A 15,960-nucleotide genomic window follows, 5' to 3' on the forward strand; every position below is an offset into this window, starting at 1 on the left:
TGGAGGACCTAAAGAAATTCAAATGTTTAATTCCAAGACTATGGGGATCCCTGAGTGGCTCAGTGGTTTGGCGCCTGCCTTTGGCCCAGGGCGTGATCCTGGGGTCCCAGGATCAAGTCCCACGTCAGGCTTCTGCATGGAGCCTGCTTCTCCCTCTGCCTGTGTCCCCCCCCCCTCTGTGTTTCATGAATAAATAAATAAAATCTTTTTTAAAAAATTCCAAGACTATGAAAGAAGAGAGGAAGGTCTCACTTCCTTCAGAAGATCATGCAAAACATTTTACCAGGCTTTAGACTCCTGTAAGTGCCTCAGTGAAATCCTGCTAAAAATACTGCAGATGCAACACAAATTGCAATCAACCAATATCATTTGCATAATTTTATTAAAATATGCATTTAAAATAATGCTTTAACAATAGGAATTCTGACATGCAATTAGCATCCAGCTGGCCCAGTTTGAATTCACCACCGTTGGACATCAGGGGCCGGGGCACCAGCGGGAGCCTCACAGGCGTGGATGCTGCTGTCACTGACGTGTCCAGAGGGACGGCCGCTCAGTGCGAGCGCAGCCAGCCGGCTGGAAGCTGGGCCACCCACCTCCCCACCTAATCTCCAGCAGTGCTTCTGGGCACCAGAGGATGTAGCAGCTCTGATCCTCTCAATTACTTTTCTCAAGCAGACCTGGTTCTCTGCTTTCATCCTGTGCACATTTTCACTGCTTCTGAAAGCCGGTCTCCAGATTCCAGGAATCCATTTAAGAAGCTGCTTTCAGGTACACCTGGGGGGCTCAGCCGTTAAGCATCTGCCTTTGGCTCAGGGCATGACTCTGGAGTCCCGGGATCAAGTCCCGCATCAGGGGTCCCTGCAGGGAGCCTGCTTCTCCCTCTGCCTGTGTGTCTCTGCCTCTCTCTGTGTGTCTCAGGAATAAATAAATAAAATATATATTTTTTTAAAGAAGCTGATTTCAATATTTCAACAGTGAAACTGAGTCAAGTGGTGGGAACCGGCCTGCAGCAAGAAGCTGCCTGCTGAGCCACACCCCGGGAACAGGGGGCCTCCACGGAGCAGGACTCTGGACCTCCGACCCCTCCGACCCCTCTGACGGCCTGGTAGGGACGGCGACCCCGGTCCGAGCCTGCACTTGCTCAGCCCCGCACCTCCCTTCCAGCCGGCCCCCCGTGAATAGCAAACAGGCCACCAGGTCCACACCCACAGGACCCTCGTGCTTCTGTTCTCGAATGGTGGGACCCCAGCCCGGTGCCAGGTGGCTTGACGTCTCCGCAGAGAGTGACGTGTGGCAGAGCCAATTACCTCAAGGATGTAGCTGCACAGCCTGATGTCAGCCAAGAGCCTTGTTGGGGTCTCAGGGGCCCGCCCGATGCCTCTTCTCCATCTCCAGAAGCCACGCCACCTGGGCATCCTTGAGGCGCAAGGACAGGAAGAAGCCAGGGAAGAGCCGAGTTTCCCATGGGCCGGGAGAAGGTCACGGCGAGTCTGGCGAGGCCAACGGAGCCGAAGGGGCCTGCGGTTTGCGCGTGGAAGGAGCGGGACAGCCTGGTGGGGGGCACCGGGGCCACAGAGGGTGCCCGACGCCTGATGGGGGGGGTGGCACGGGGCAACGCAGATCGAGCCCAAGAAGGCACATGGAGCCCACTGGGACACATTCCGAGGTCCCCCGGGGAAAGAGATTAACCCTGAGGTGAGGAAGAGAGAGGAACCTGAGGGGGTGCCGGGAGCTTGGAACGTGACTGGCTTTAATCCGGAATTAACTGACACGTTACATTATTGGATAAAACCCATTTATAAGTGACTCCATTAATTTTCTGTTATTAGGAAAATGTGGGCTTATGATAGATTCAAATTGAGTTAGGCAAAATGTAATAAAGTTAAACTTTTGCACACCCACGTTCTATAAAGTTCTTGACTGAGTAAAATTCCTATCCACCACACACCTGACTGGCATATCCTCAAAGCTCTCAGCCTTACGTACCTGAAAATTTAAGGGTTTACAGAGGAGTGAGGGGTTCCCCCCGGGGAAACCAACACTTCTCAGGATAAGCATCAAAGTGATTCTCGTTTTAGACCGGGTCTCCGGTGAAGTAGGTGCAAGCACCTGCTCGGAGGGCGAGTTGCGGGAGCCGGGTCTCCGCTTCCTAGGAATCAACACCAGAGCTGACAAATGCTCTTTTCAAATGATTGATTCCCCAACATGTGAGAATCTGAGTTAAATCTGGGCCTCAGAGCGCAAGTTCAGAGCCCAAGATAAAGAGCTTACATCGACGCCCCGCCTGGCCTTCTGCCTGGGTTTGAGACGGTCTAGTCTCTGGTCCAGAGCTGACTTTGTGGACCCAGAGAAGCAAAGGATGGTCTTCTGGCAGCTCACCCAGTAGCGATGGGCCCTGTAACCATTGAGATAAATGATGTTTACGAGCTATTTTAGCCTCAAAGTGCTTTCCAAAGTGGCAACCCACCCATTCGAAAACAGCCCTCTCGGAGGAAGAGATCGGCCAGCAGCCCCAACCAAAGGCATCACCTTACCCACAGCTCAAGGAGGGCCTCAGGGAATCTCCTAAGAACCACATGATGGGCTGAGATGCAAGTATGTTCAGGAAAAGTTTATGATCTTAAATCCTGTACTTCTTATTTCAGGTAGTGAATGCTCTGTGACTCGAGTATCGAAGGAAATCATCCCAAATTGGCCTCTGTAGGGGCAGCTACAGGCCTCCCGGAGGAACATCCGTGCAGCAAGTTCACGCCTCTGCAGCAACTCTGTGGCCAGAATCGAAATGATCTGGCCACGTTCTCCATCGTCCCCTTCTCCTTAATTCATTTGGATTTCTAGTTTACAAACAAAGTGCATGAAGCATTAGCGTGAGGAGCAGAAATGTTAAATGGAGCTGTTGAGAAGGGGAAGAGGTGGCAAGTATTCCTGGACCAGAGACATGCTGTGGGGCCTGACTTGCAAACACGTTTGTGATGTTTTCTTGATGTCGATGATCCGCTGTCGGGAGAAGACCTGCTCGTGAGTCCTATAGACTGACGTACAATCAGCCAGGACAGTCGGTCTATCGCCTGAGCATGTCACACGGAGCTTGGGCCAATCACTTGGAACTTTCCCCAGAGAATGAACAGTTCACGGGGAAAAGCGTCCTCTGTTTGGAATCATATAAAACACTGTCTCAGTACTGGGCCGTCATCAGGAACAATTTGGGTTGATTCCTCCCCATTCTTGGCCAATATTCCCCACATGTATCTTCAAAGATTTTAGGGTCAGAGAGCATTTAGCCGATTACCTCGAGGTGGTGCAAATGAACAGGAAGGACCCCCGCAGCCCTAGGACTCAGCCGCCCCACTCTGACCAGCCCTAAAGGCCTCCTGGACGACGCACCTTCCACAGCAAGTAATGGAGCTGCGCCCTGCCTTGCTGGGGCTGGGAGGACAGATGTCAGGACATGTGTCCTCAGGAATCCACACGCTTCCTGCAGTGAAGCACATAGTTGCACAACTGCAGTGTGGCTTCCCGGACCTGTATGGGTTTGAGGCAGGGGCTCCAGCTCCAGCGTAGAGGAGTAAGGCTCAGGTTGATCTCAGGGAGAGGACCCAACTCAGAATAAAAGGCTGGGAAGGCTCTGTGATGCTGTGCCAACCGTGTCATAATCAGTCTTCTTAGAGAGTGGTTTCCCGAATGCAGGCTGGTGCCACTGTGGAGCTTGGGCCCCCTAACCCGGGGCCCATGGGGACCAGACCACGCCTTACCTAGAGCAGGTAGGTGCCTAGTGATGACATGCTGGATGGACTCATGTACATGCATCCCAGGGCACACTCTCCTTCCACAAACCCTAGACTCTCTCAAGATAACTCCACTGTTGTTAAGCAGCTTGAGCATTAGAAAATCCTTCTCTAGATCCAACAAAAATAAAAACCCACAAGGGGCAAAGGATGGACCGATTATTTCTACTGAGCAGAAACTAAGAATTAAATACTAATGTTATTGCTCTAAATGGTAAGAAATGCTCATAGACCTTTCGTTTCTAAGGAAAGTGTGCCGAAGGTCACTGCATCCTTTCCGAGTGAAGCCATATTTCTGTGCAGGAAAAAGAATAACATATATAAGGTCCTTGCTTTTGTTGGGAAGTCTTTCCAGTTCAGCCTGGAGGTCACATTTATTTAAAGAGAAGACCGGCTCCATGTCTTGGGCTAATAGGATTTGCCTACGGGAAGACGTTGGCAGGGTAAGGTATAATGTGGTGGCTCTCAGGCCTGGCTGCTCATTAAAATCACCTGGCAACCAGTTTGGTTGCATGCCAAGGGCTCATTCCAGAACGACTAAACTAGCATCTCTGTAGGCAAGGTCTGGGCATCTGTGTGCTTTAAAGTTTCTCAGGTGATCAAGGGCTAGCAGGGCTGAGAGCCATTGTCCTAATGGAAGGGAGCATTGGGGGAAGTTGTGAGTTAATTTTGTCTCCAGCGCTGCCTTTGGAAATTTTGGAGTAGATGGAGAGCTGGGGATGCATTCAGCTGGAGAACAGACCTCGTCCCCTCTGTGGATGACTCCTCGCACGGTGAGTCACAGCTGCTCGGGCTCAGGACCACTCACGCAGTCCAAGTTCCCAACGCCGGACAGAAGGCTGGGGTTATGTGGACAGAATCTAAATGTGATCAAATGCTCATTCAGAAAGGAGCCAAAGAGAGTATGATATCTTTATGGATCTTCAATTCTTGATGCCCTGAAATGTTCGTGTTATGTTAAACAGAACTAGGGTGTGGCCTACAGAAGAGAGTAGGGGTCATCCCTGGTTTTGAGAGATTCCAAAACTCAACTGACCATCAAAATGTCCACATAAAGCACTCCCTTGGATCCCATATAACCTGTTCCTCCTCCTGAAGTCTCTCTCAGAAGATGGTGCCATGCTGATCTTCACAAAGAAGCTGGGACCCACTCCTTGCCTCCCAAATGTAGCCTCTATCCTTTCCCCAGATCTCCCCTTTCTCCTGCATCCCCCCACCATATCCTACTTCTTGGGTGCCCCTTTGCCCCTTGTCCTGCCCCCGAGGCCAGCATCACATTAGGGAAAAATACATCGCCTCTGTCACTGCCAACTGAAAATGCTTCCAGACTTTCTAGGTAATGAAAATCCCCTGGGATGCTCATTAACAGTTCGGATTCTTTGGCCTCAACATAGACCTACTGAATCAGAATCTCCAGGGAGGGTGTCTGGAAATCTGACTTTTTGTTTTCACCCTGCCCCAGGTAATCTCATAACCATGCTTCTTGAGGAACTGTGTCATGAATGACAGGCCAGAGGAGGTGACCCACAGAAGCAGACATGGGACGACGGGGGGCCATGTCAGCTTCTCTGCAACTTCTACCTCTCCTCCCTGGATTCCCACACATAACAGGTGTTTGGCTAGATAGTTGTTCAATGAGTTAATAAATGAATCACAATTTGTGGTCCAGCAACGTGGATCTATTTATATTTCTCCATATAATCTTTTTTTTTAATCTTCGCACTCATAATTTTTTTCTCTGTATTTCATGCATTCCTAGCAACGATACTTGGATTATGCTTCCTCTGTGCTCTCATAGTAAATGAGCTGCCTCCGTGCTAACTGGTTATGTGACCGCTCATGTGACATTTCCCATTTAAATGAGCTTCCTCCAGACAGGAGCTGTCGCCCTCATTTGTCCTAGCACAGTCCCTGGCACACAGTAGATGACCCTAAACACATGCTTTAATGGGTGGCTATCCAGCACATGCCCAGCCAGTTCGCCCATGCCCATGCTTCCAGTGGAAACTATAGCCCAAACTGGTTAAAATGACTTGCAGATGTGACACCACAGAGGAAAAGAATAACCAGCATTCAAAAAACAACAACAAAAAAAGTGGGATCTTTTGTGCTTTCAAGAGGCTCCCAGGATTCCTAGCAGAAAAGACAATGGCGTATAAATAACTCATGACAAAATGGCAGACCCTGGGCCGTAGGTCCAGTTACCAGGCACAAACACCGGCAGAGAGAGAGGGCTTTCCTCCTACTGAGAGCGAGAGGCTGGGCCAGCAAGCCGCGAACGCCCTCCGCCTCCACTTACCAAGGTGGGCCGATCGCCTCTGCCAGACGCTGGTCCTCCAGAGCCACAAGGCCTGCATCCTCCTGCAGACGGCTCATGGCTTGCCCAGCCCACGGCTCATCATGCAAGACAGGAGCCCGTGAGAAAAGGAAAGGGGACTGGGGATTTTCAAAATATCTCCAGGGTAATAACAGCAAAACCAGCTTAAAATTTTAAGGGTTTATAGTGTTAAAGCATGATAGGAAAAGCTGGTTAGGACCCGCACATATATGTGTATGTGTATAGATGTATATATTACATGTGTTATATAGAGAGATATAAATTATTAATTGAGTGTATATATAATATAAATGTAATTACTAAATAATGTAGAATATATTGACATAATTATCAAATAATTGTATATTGATAATAAAATATTACTATATATTGTATGTATAATAATAAGTAATATATTTATATATAATTATATATACATTTGTGTATATATAATTATACATAAACTCAATTAAAATATATATCATACATATGCATATATAGCCCTATTGATATATATTATGTACTACTATAATATTAATATTATTAATATAATCATATCTTATTATACATTACTATATATATTGCTTATTAAGCACTTGCCATGTACCTGGTACTATAATCAACACATAAGGGTCATTAATTTAATCACTAGAATAAGCCCCTTCAGAAAGGTGTTATATGCTATTTCATGGAGAAACTGAGGATAAACTTGCCTAAGATCTCACTACTACTGTGCAGTGAACCTGAGATTTAAACCCGTATGTGTCAGAGTTCAAAGCCCGACCTCTTACCCATACCATCATCAGTGTGATGGTGATGATAGTGACAATGATGATAATGATGTTCCACTGATGACGATGACAGTAATGATGTTCCACTGATGTGATGGGACAGTGATGCTGGTGATGGTGGTGATGGTGATGATGACAATGGTGATGGTGATGGTGGTGATGGTGGTGGTGATGGTGGTGATAGTGATGGTAATGATGATGATGTTGGCAATGATAATGATGATGATTATAACTAACATCTATTAAGCACTTATTTTGTATTGGGCACCATTCTAAGCATTTTAAATGTAATAACTCATTCAATCCTCATAGTGACTTATTTTTGTTCCCAATTAGACATGAGGAAACTGAGGCACAAAGCATCGATAACTTGCCAAGTTTGCATAGCTGGTGAGTGGCAGAGCAGGTATTTAAGCCTAGGTTGCCTAGCTCCAATGCTTGGCTCAAATGTTGTGCTGCATTCCATCTCACAATTTGAATGTAAACTAACAAGTGATAGGAAAAAAATAAACTTAAAACACCCTGATAGAAACAAAACAGGGAAGAAGTTCTTTCATGTCGGTCTTGGCAATGATTTTTTTTTTTTTGGAAAGGACACCAAAAGCACAGGCAAAACAAGAAAAAAAGATCAACGTGTGGGACTACATCAAACTAAAAAGCTTCTGCACAGCAAAAGAAACAATCAACAAAATGGAGAAATCAACCTAGAGAATGGGAGAAAATACTTGCAAACTATGTACTAGGTAAGGGCTTATTATCCAAAATACGGAAAGAACTCTTACAACCCAAGAGCAAAAAACCATATGATCCAATTTTTAAAAAATGGGCAGAGGCTCTTAATAGACATTTTCCCAAAGAAGACATCCAAATAAATGGCTAATGGGTGCATGAAAAGATCCTCAACATCACTCATCATCAGGGAAACACAAACGAAAACCACAATGAGATATCCCCTCACAACTGTCAGAATGGCTACTGTCAAAAAGACAAAGGATAACAAGTATTGGAGAGGATGTGAAGAAAATATAAGACTGGTGCACTATGAACCAATGTAAATTGGTTCATAGAGTATGAAAATATGGAGATTCCTGAAAATCTTAAAAATAGAATGACCATAGGATCTAGCAATTCGACTTCTGGGTATACATTCAGAGGAAATTAATATAGGCCATTGAAGAGACATGTGCACTCCCATGTCCACTGCAGCATTATTCACAGCAGCCACGACGTGGAAAGAGCCAAGTGTGCATCATGGATGAACAGGTAAAGACCATGTGGTGTATATATACAATGGAATATTGCTCAGCCATGAGAAAAGGAAATCTTACCATTTGTGTTAACCTGGTTGGATCTCATGGGCACGATCTAAGTGAGATAAGTCAGAGAAAGACAAATATTGTGCAGCATCACTCAGATGTGGAATCTAGAAAAGCTGAACTCCGGAAACAGATTGTAGAATGGTGGTTACTGGGGACTCGTGGGCGGACGAATTGGGGAGATGCTGTTTAAGGGTACACAGTTGGAACGAGAAGATGGACCCAGACATCCGATGCACCGCATAATTATTATTGTCAACAATACTGTATTATAAACTTTGAAGTTGCTAAGAGACTAGATCCTAATTGCAATTGTTCTCACCACAAAAAAGAAATGATAATTATGTGATGTGATAGAGATGTTAGCTCACACTGTGGTGGTAATTATATTGCAATATATAAATGTATCACATCAACACGTTACACACCTTAAACTCACACAGTGTTATGTGTCAATTAGATATTGATGTAAAAAATCCCTGATAAAATGTATATGGATGAAACAATGTCTGGTACTGAGACCAACCTTTCCAAACCATAAGAGAGGGTCCAAACTCGGAGAGCTCACACCTGGTGGTAGGGATCTTCCAAGAGAAGCTGGAGTCTGTGATGACTGCCTCCCAAAGAACCCTGTGGGCCAAATGAGAAAGGACTGGGAAGAGCTGGTAGACAGAAAGGAAGTTGTTCTGTTCCTCTGCTCCTTCCAAAGTGGCTTTTGTGGTAACGTCCAACTTGGAGCATTTTTTCCCCACAAAGCCTTGCACTTGGGTCTATGTGTGCTCTGTTTAGGGATGGGCAGTGACCGCGCAGGCTCTGCGGCTTCTGAGGCAGCAGGTATCCTGGGGGGCCCAGGCTGGTGGCTGTCCACTCTACGTACCCCTGGAATCCCAGATCCTTACCCCTGTGGAGATGATGGAGCCCAGGCTCCAGCTCAAGGACTAGGCACAGGGAGGAACAAGAAAGGAAGGGAGAGTGTCCATAGCAACCACTGCCATCATGTCTGATCACTGTGCTGACCAAGGCTGGCAGGACAAACTCGGGCACCTGCCAGGGCCCTTCTCCAGGTGACAACTTGTTGCTTGTGAGGCTTGGACTGGAGGAAGCGCTGGGATGTGGGCACATGCATGCATGCCGTGTGCAGGTGTATACATGCAATGTGTATGTGCCACATGCCCTGGGACACACACAAGCAGCTTCCTAAATGGGAGTCTACAAAGACTTTTCACATGGCCTCCAGCTTTACAGAAGGTCAGAAAAAAAAATTAATATTCTGATTAACCTGGAGTTTGAGGGCTAAGGTATGGAATTTGCTGGTAGAAGAAATCTCTTTAAAATGATGGTTATATACTACTGAAATTTTCCTAGGCCTCTATGGTATTTTAAACATAGTAAAGATCTCATGGGCACGATGTTAAGTGAGATAAGTCAGAAAGTGAAATATGGTTAATAAACACATCTCAGAAGAACAAAAAAAGGAAGAAGATTTAAAAAAAGGAAGAAGATAAGAATGTAGGAAAAGAGGAAAGAACAGCAGGGAAAGAAAAACAATGAAAAGAAAAATGCGAAACTAACAGCGCGGCTGGAAGGGTCCCAGGCATTGGGTATTTTCTCTTCCTGTTTGTATTTTGTTTGGTTTGGTTGAACAACAGTCGCAACCAGCACGGATATACAACTTCGCAACAGGTTCCTTTCATTAACACACTGCAAGTATTTTCTAAGATGTTATATGCTCCATAAATATTATTTTAGTACATTCTATCTTTTCATTATTATACATGTAATTGCTTATTAACTCTAGAGAAAATAGGAAAATGTTTAGCAAAAGGAAAAAATACAATTGAATTATAATGTCAACACTTAAAAGTAAATGCTATTACTGTTTCTGCATGTTTCATTTAGTATGGGGAGAGGGGGGCTAAGATAAAGACACATACACGGCCGCAGACGTAGGCACGGGTTTTACCTTTGAGTGTGTTTGCTGGATGGGCAAAATGAAGCCATAAGTTATACACTATCTTCATCCTATTAAAACATCATTAAATGTTGATTTTTGTTTAATGGCTAACTCCACTTCTGTTTCTATCAGAGGAAGACAAAATACGAATAAGGGATTAAAGAGTGGCTCATTTGCTCTATCATGTATCATCTATCTACCTATCCACCTATCATCTATCCATCTATCATCTGTCTGTCTATCCATCCATCCATCCATCATCTATCCATCATCTGTCTATCTATATCTATCCATCTATCTATCCATCCATCATCTATTTATCCATATTATCTATCTATCTATCTATCTATCTATCTATCTATCTATCTATCTATCTATCTATATCATCTATCCATCTATCATTTATCTATATATCTATCCATCCACCCATCCAACTATCCATACTATCTATCTATCCATCCTTCTATCACCTATCCATCAATCCATATTATCTATCTATCCATCAATCTATCCTCCATCCATCATTAGCTATCTATATATCTATCATCCATCTACCCATCTATCATCTATCTATGTATCCATCCATTCATTCATCCATCCATCTATTCATCCATTTGTATTATCTATCTATCTATCTATCTATCTATCTATCTATCTATCTATCTATCATCTATCCATCCATCCAAATCTGCTCAGGCTCCAGCGTTTTTATTTTAAATATTGATTCTCTTCCACCCCATGCAAGAGATAAAGAAAGACAAAAGCCCTAACTTCTGTTTAGAAGCCTTCACACGTGCAGCATATTGACTCTGCTTTCAGTGTGTCCCCAGCTCACACCTCTTGGGAGGCAGATGTGAAATCTGAAGTCACCATAGGTGAGGACCCTGTCCTGGGTCACTTGGCCTGGCAGTGGCCAAGCTAGAGTTGATTTATTTAAAAGGTCAATTTCACTTCCAAACCGTTCTTTCCCCATGAGCCCACTCTGCTTCTCCATTATTCTCTTTATCCAGTCTGCTCACGGAGGGGAAGGTGTATGGAGGGTGTGCTCTGTGTTCCACACTCAGAAGATGAAATAACAGATATCTGAACTTTGGGCTTTGCCCATCAGTTCTTTTTATCTCATCTTTTGATGGATAAGTATTTGACATTGGAATTTACAATGTAAATAACTGATGAAGTATTCATATCTGGAATACAGAGGAAACTCTAGCAAATCAGCAAGAGAAGGGAGAGAAGACCAGTAAAGAAACAGACAAATGTTAGGAAAGCACCAATGAAGAATAAGCCCTGACTGACAGGGATCAAAAGGCTGGGACACGCTAGTGAAGAAAGGAACACTGACACAGTGTGGGATCAGTGTGGGATCCCACGTCGGCCCAACTGGCAGAAACGAGAAGTCACGTGACGAGGGCTTGGAGGAGCCCTATCAGCTGCCTGGCGGTGAAGATCGTTGCCCCTTTCACAGACACAGCCAGTGACATTGAGAATGTCCCTCCAGACCCAGACTCAACCCCTGTGTCTGCTTTCACAGAGATGCAAACAGCAAATAACCACAGGGATGTCCACTCGCAGTGAGTTTGGTGACTATGAGAAGAAGCCTTCTTGGCAGCTGTTAGGAGAGGAGGGATGAGCCAAGTGTGGAAGAGACGAGCAGCCGGATGTTCTGTGCCAGGGAGGAGCAGGTGCGTGGGGCATGGATCAATGCGGAGGAAAGCAGGGGAAGCAGGATGAAGTGCACGATGACATGCGTTGGATGATATTTAAACGGGAGCAGAGGAGCCTCTTTGGAAGGAATCTGGGATTGAGGGCAGAAGATCAAGAGATGAAGGTAAAAGCTGGTCCTTGCATGGTGGCAGTGCTGTGTCACACACTGGGGATGGTAATCAATCCAGTCCTGTGTATCTAAGCATCAGGGACGGGGATCAATATTTGATATGAATTTGCTGCCTCTTTCCTCGCCTCTAGCTAGGAAAGCCCACATGCTCCTGGGGGAGGCGGGTGGAGAGTCCCGATCCATCACCTGCTCCTGAGTGAGGAATTCTGCTCAATTGACATTTCTCTGCCTTTCTCAACAATCGCATTTGAAGTTTCAACTTAACCTATTATGTTTCCAAAAGAACAAAAAAGAATAATAAATGCCAGACTAAATTGCAAGGAGCTCCCTCAACTTCTGTCTGGGCGCTCGCTGCAAAGACTCTGAGGCATCCATTTGAAAAGAGTACCAGGAGCTAATGACTATGATTTGATCCTGCCTTTGCAGGGCCTCGTTATTGGAAGGATTCATCATGCATAGAAATTATTTGGGCTTTCGCTGGAGGCCAAATGCTCTGCACTCAGCGCTCGGCAAGAAGCACACGGACGCCATTTCTACTCACTTACCCAGGAAATAAATGGCGGCATTACTGGGACAGATGCAGTCTGTTTGCTGCCTCCCATCTGGTTTTTAAATCACTCAAAGAAAGCTCTAAAGACATGTTTTTAGGCTGCATAAAACACACAGAGCAGGAAAGGGGCTTGGGCTTCACACATTTGTTATTTTAGTATTTGTGTTGCCTTCATAAGAGAAAAATCATGAAGGCATTTCCCAATTCTTTTGACCTCTGAACATTCATTGCAACCTCTTACATCTGATGTCTTCTTCCTGAATGTCCTCTCTGAAATTGCCCGATAAGTCACTCTCCACGAAGCTCTGACAGGGAATGGGAGCATTTCTGCTCCAAAGGGCTCGGGGTGGCTGAGGAGGGAATGCGTGAAAACAGGCACTGAATCCGTTTTGAGAAGAAAATGCAGGGCTCTCGGCTAGCCCCGTGCAGCCCACAATGACTCTCCTCCCAGTGAGGGTGGAGAAGGCATGGCTGCGTGCTCGTTCCCGGGCCCCGTGGCCTTCACCCCAGCTCTTCCCTAAGTCTGGCCCTCCTCCCACTGCCGCACCCTTTGGCCCAGCCAACTGCTCTGTTTGGGTCAGCCCACAGCTATGGGGATCCAGCTCTGAGCAAAGCCCCCTTCCGGGGCTCTGCGTCTCGTGTTTACCTCTCGGAGGGCGAGACACCAAGAGAAAACGAATAAACTAGTGAACAAGATAATCAGCATTAGCGATCATGCTCTAAGAGAACAAAGAAGCCTATGTGACTTATGGTGGCAATTGGGAGACAAGAAGCAAGCAGCGATCAGGTGGTCAGGCACGGCCTCTGTGAGCCACAGATATCTGAACTAGGGCCTCACAGATGACAAGAACCCACATGTGCAAACACATGGGAGAAAGTGGATTCAGGTAGAGTGAACAGCAAGTGCAAAGGCCCTGAGGTGGAACCAGCTGGTCACAATCAAGAGACAAGAAGGCCAAAGAGGCTGAGGTGTCGAGTCACGAGTCCTCCAGCCTCCCGGGTCTAGGCGCTCCCCCCTCCCCTTGAGTGGTTTGCTGAGAATAATAAAAATCGCTGACACAGTGGAGCAGGTGCTGTGTGCTCCATGCTGTGCCCGAAACATCATTTTCTCCTCTGATCCTCCCTATCACTACTCTGTCAAAGATGAACAAAAACCAGAAAAAAACAAGTAATTGGTTCAATGCCACATGACTCAGGGGCTGGCATGTTTTCCTGACTCCTAAGGGCAGGCGCTTGACTCCTACACCTCACATTGGGAAGAATCGTGGTGTCCCCGTGGTGGGGGGGAGGCTGGGAAGCAGCCAGGGTCAACTGGGGGATGGAGAAGAATGATCTAGAACTTGCTTCTCAGCATCTATAGACAGCTAGCTTGCACTTGGCTCCTGGTCCTAGGGGTCTGGGTCCCTTGAAACACCAGGTCCCTGGGCCCTTGGGGCAGATGGGGGGGCTGGCGGGGCACATCCTTCACAGCCGAGCCCACAGTCTTCACCCTGATAGCAGAGAAGTTTGTTGTGGGGAGGAGGGGTGCTCTGGGAAGCCCTCGGCAAGTTCCCGCCCACGATCCGCCCACGTCTTCACCCCTCTGAGCGCCCCCTCCTCATCTGCCCCTTGGTCCCCCCACCCCCCGAGTCCGGGAGGCAGAACTAGAACCCCGCAGCTGTGCACCAGCCTTCGCTGCCCCACCGTGATTCCTCCCGCCCATCGAGGACTCAGAGGCCCCAGACCAAGGCTTTTTATCTTGTTTTTCTGCAGAGGACCGAGAAAGAGGAAGGACGATAGCAAACAGCAAAGCCCAGTAGTAGTAACGATAAACAATTTGGGCTTTGCATGTCCTCTAGCCTCTATTGGAGCTGCTCAGTGCTGCTGCTGCGGCGTGAAGGCCGCCATGGACAACACGCACCTGGACACACCTGACGCACGTGAACGGCACCTGGACGCACCTGGATGTGTGACTGCTTCCTGTACCACCTGGCGTGTGTGGACTTGCTGTGGGAGGGATGCGACTCTCAGGCCTCAGCGGTCCGACCCGGGCCCGGCAGCAGGTGTCGTCCCCATAGAGAATGAGCCCGGACTCCCTAGTTACCTTGTGGAACGCCACCTTCCCAACACCTGCAGGGTAAGAAATCACTTTCTTGGGGTTAAGACCCTGAGATTTGCTATGGAACACATCCAGTCTTAACCAGGACTGTTTACTCTCAGAAGCCCCGTTACACTGTTTGATAGCTTTTTATTTTCCTTCACACACACACACACACACACACACACACACACACTTTTATTAGTTTCATTCCTTGGGATCTATTATTTGCTGAAAGAGGAGTTTCCATTTTAAACAGCCACCTTCTTAGAAAACCCTTGATCACCAGAACTTTCCAAGAGTGAGAAAATGAGCCGCCTTCTTCTGCATTCTTCCTGCATCAGCCGACACCGTCCCATATGCTCCCCCCTCTGAAACCCCCGTGTTTTTCAATGATATCATGCACAGTAACATTATTATAATTAGGACTGAAGAATAAAAAACATGGTTCCAACTTTAATTAAATTTGAATTAAATGAGTTTGTTTTTTGCTGAACTGTTCATTTCTGCAAAGGGTGGGGGAGTTTCTGATATACCAAACTAATGAGCACCCAGGGAGTCAGCAGGGAAGATCCTCTGATGATATGGGACCATTTCCACCAGCCATAAATACGTCTCCTGGCTTAAGAAGTAAGTGATAGTTCTCGGGGGACCCCAGGATGCCTCAGGTAGGAAATGCGCTTCCATCAGCAAAATCGACCAACTGCAGAAGATCTATCATTTTCCTCATTCTCCAACTCAACCCCCAGAAGAGACGTGCAATTTACACCCACTCAAATGCTGGGGCCCACGGGGGCTTATGGAGAAAAAGAGAAGCTGAGTAGAAGAACACAACGTGAGCGCTTGCAGGAAATGATGCCTGTGTGCTGCTTCCACGTGGCCTCTGAGCCTGGGACTTCGGGGCTCACTGGTTTTCCCACGAATCCCTGCAGAACCCACCCAGGTGCAGAGACCCAGCATGCCTGCTTCAAAGACTGCAGCTTCTTGCTGCAAGTTGTTTTGTGTCTTTTGCAAAGCACATGGCTATGGCCTCTCTCCTCCCTGTTTTTTCTCTCCTCCCTGCTGCCTATGGTGGGGATCCTCTGCGTGGGCCCTAAATGCTATCATACGTGTCCGTACAAGTCAGACACGCAGAGGAGAAGACAATATGAAGACAGAGGCAGAGGACTGGAGGTGAGGCCACCCTGAACCAGTGAGCACCTGTAGCCATTGGAGGCTGGAAGCGGCAGGAAGGATCCTCCTCTAGTGCCTTCAGAAGGAGCACGGCCCTCCTGACACCTTGGTTTTCGACTTCTGGCCTCCACACTCTGAGAGAATAAACATCTGTTGCTTT

At 46.8% G+C, this 15,960-nt stretch overlaps 2 long non-coding RNA genes across 3 annotated transcripts; one reads left to right on the forward strand and one right to left on the reverse strand.

The window, feature by feature from the left end:
* Window positions 1-417: 417 nt before the first annotated feature.
* On the reverse strand, window positions 418-6,417 carry LOC112674214 (uncharacterized). The gene is made up of 3 exons (XR_003145330.3): window positions 2,538-6,417; window positions 2,275-2,398; window positions 418-1,419 (listed from the first exon to the last, which is right to left on the reverse strand). It is a non-coding gene; the product is annotated as an uncharacterized LOC112674214 (long non-coding RNA).
* On the forward strand, window positions 3,671-15,107 carry LOC112674213 (uncharacterized). Of its 2 annotated transcripts, XR_003145328.3 has the most exons (5): window positions 3,671-3,764; window positions 4,494-4,561; window positions 5,251-5,399; window positions 14,303-14,666; window positions 14,887-15,107. It is a non-coding gene; the product is annotated as an uncharacterized LOC112674213 (long non-coding RNA). The 2 variants fall into 2 exon arrangements; XR_003145326.2 differs by lacking the exon at window positions 4,494-4,561.
* The last annotated feature ends 853 nt before the right edge of the window (window positions 15,108-15,960 follow it).

This window comes from Canis lupus, chromosome 24 (assembly GCF_003254725.2).
Source record: "Canis lupus dingo isolate Sandy chromosome 24, ASM325472v2, whole genome shotgun sequence".
In the NCBI taxonomy this organism is placed as follows: domain Eukaryota; kingdom Metazoa; phylum Chordata; class Mammalia; order Carnivora; family Canidae; genus Canis; species Canis lupus.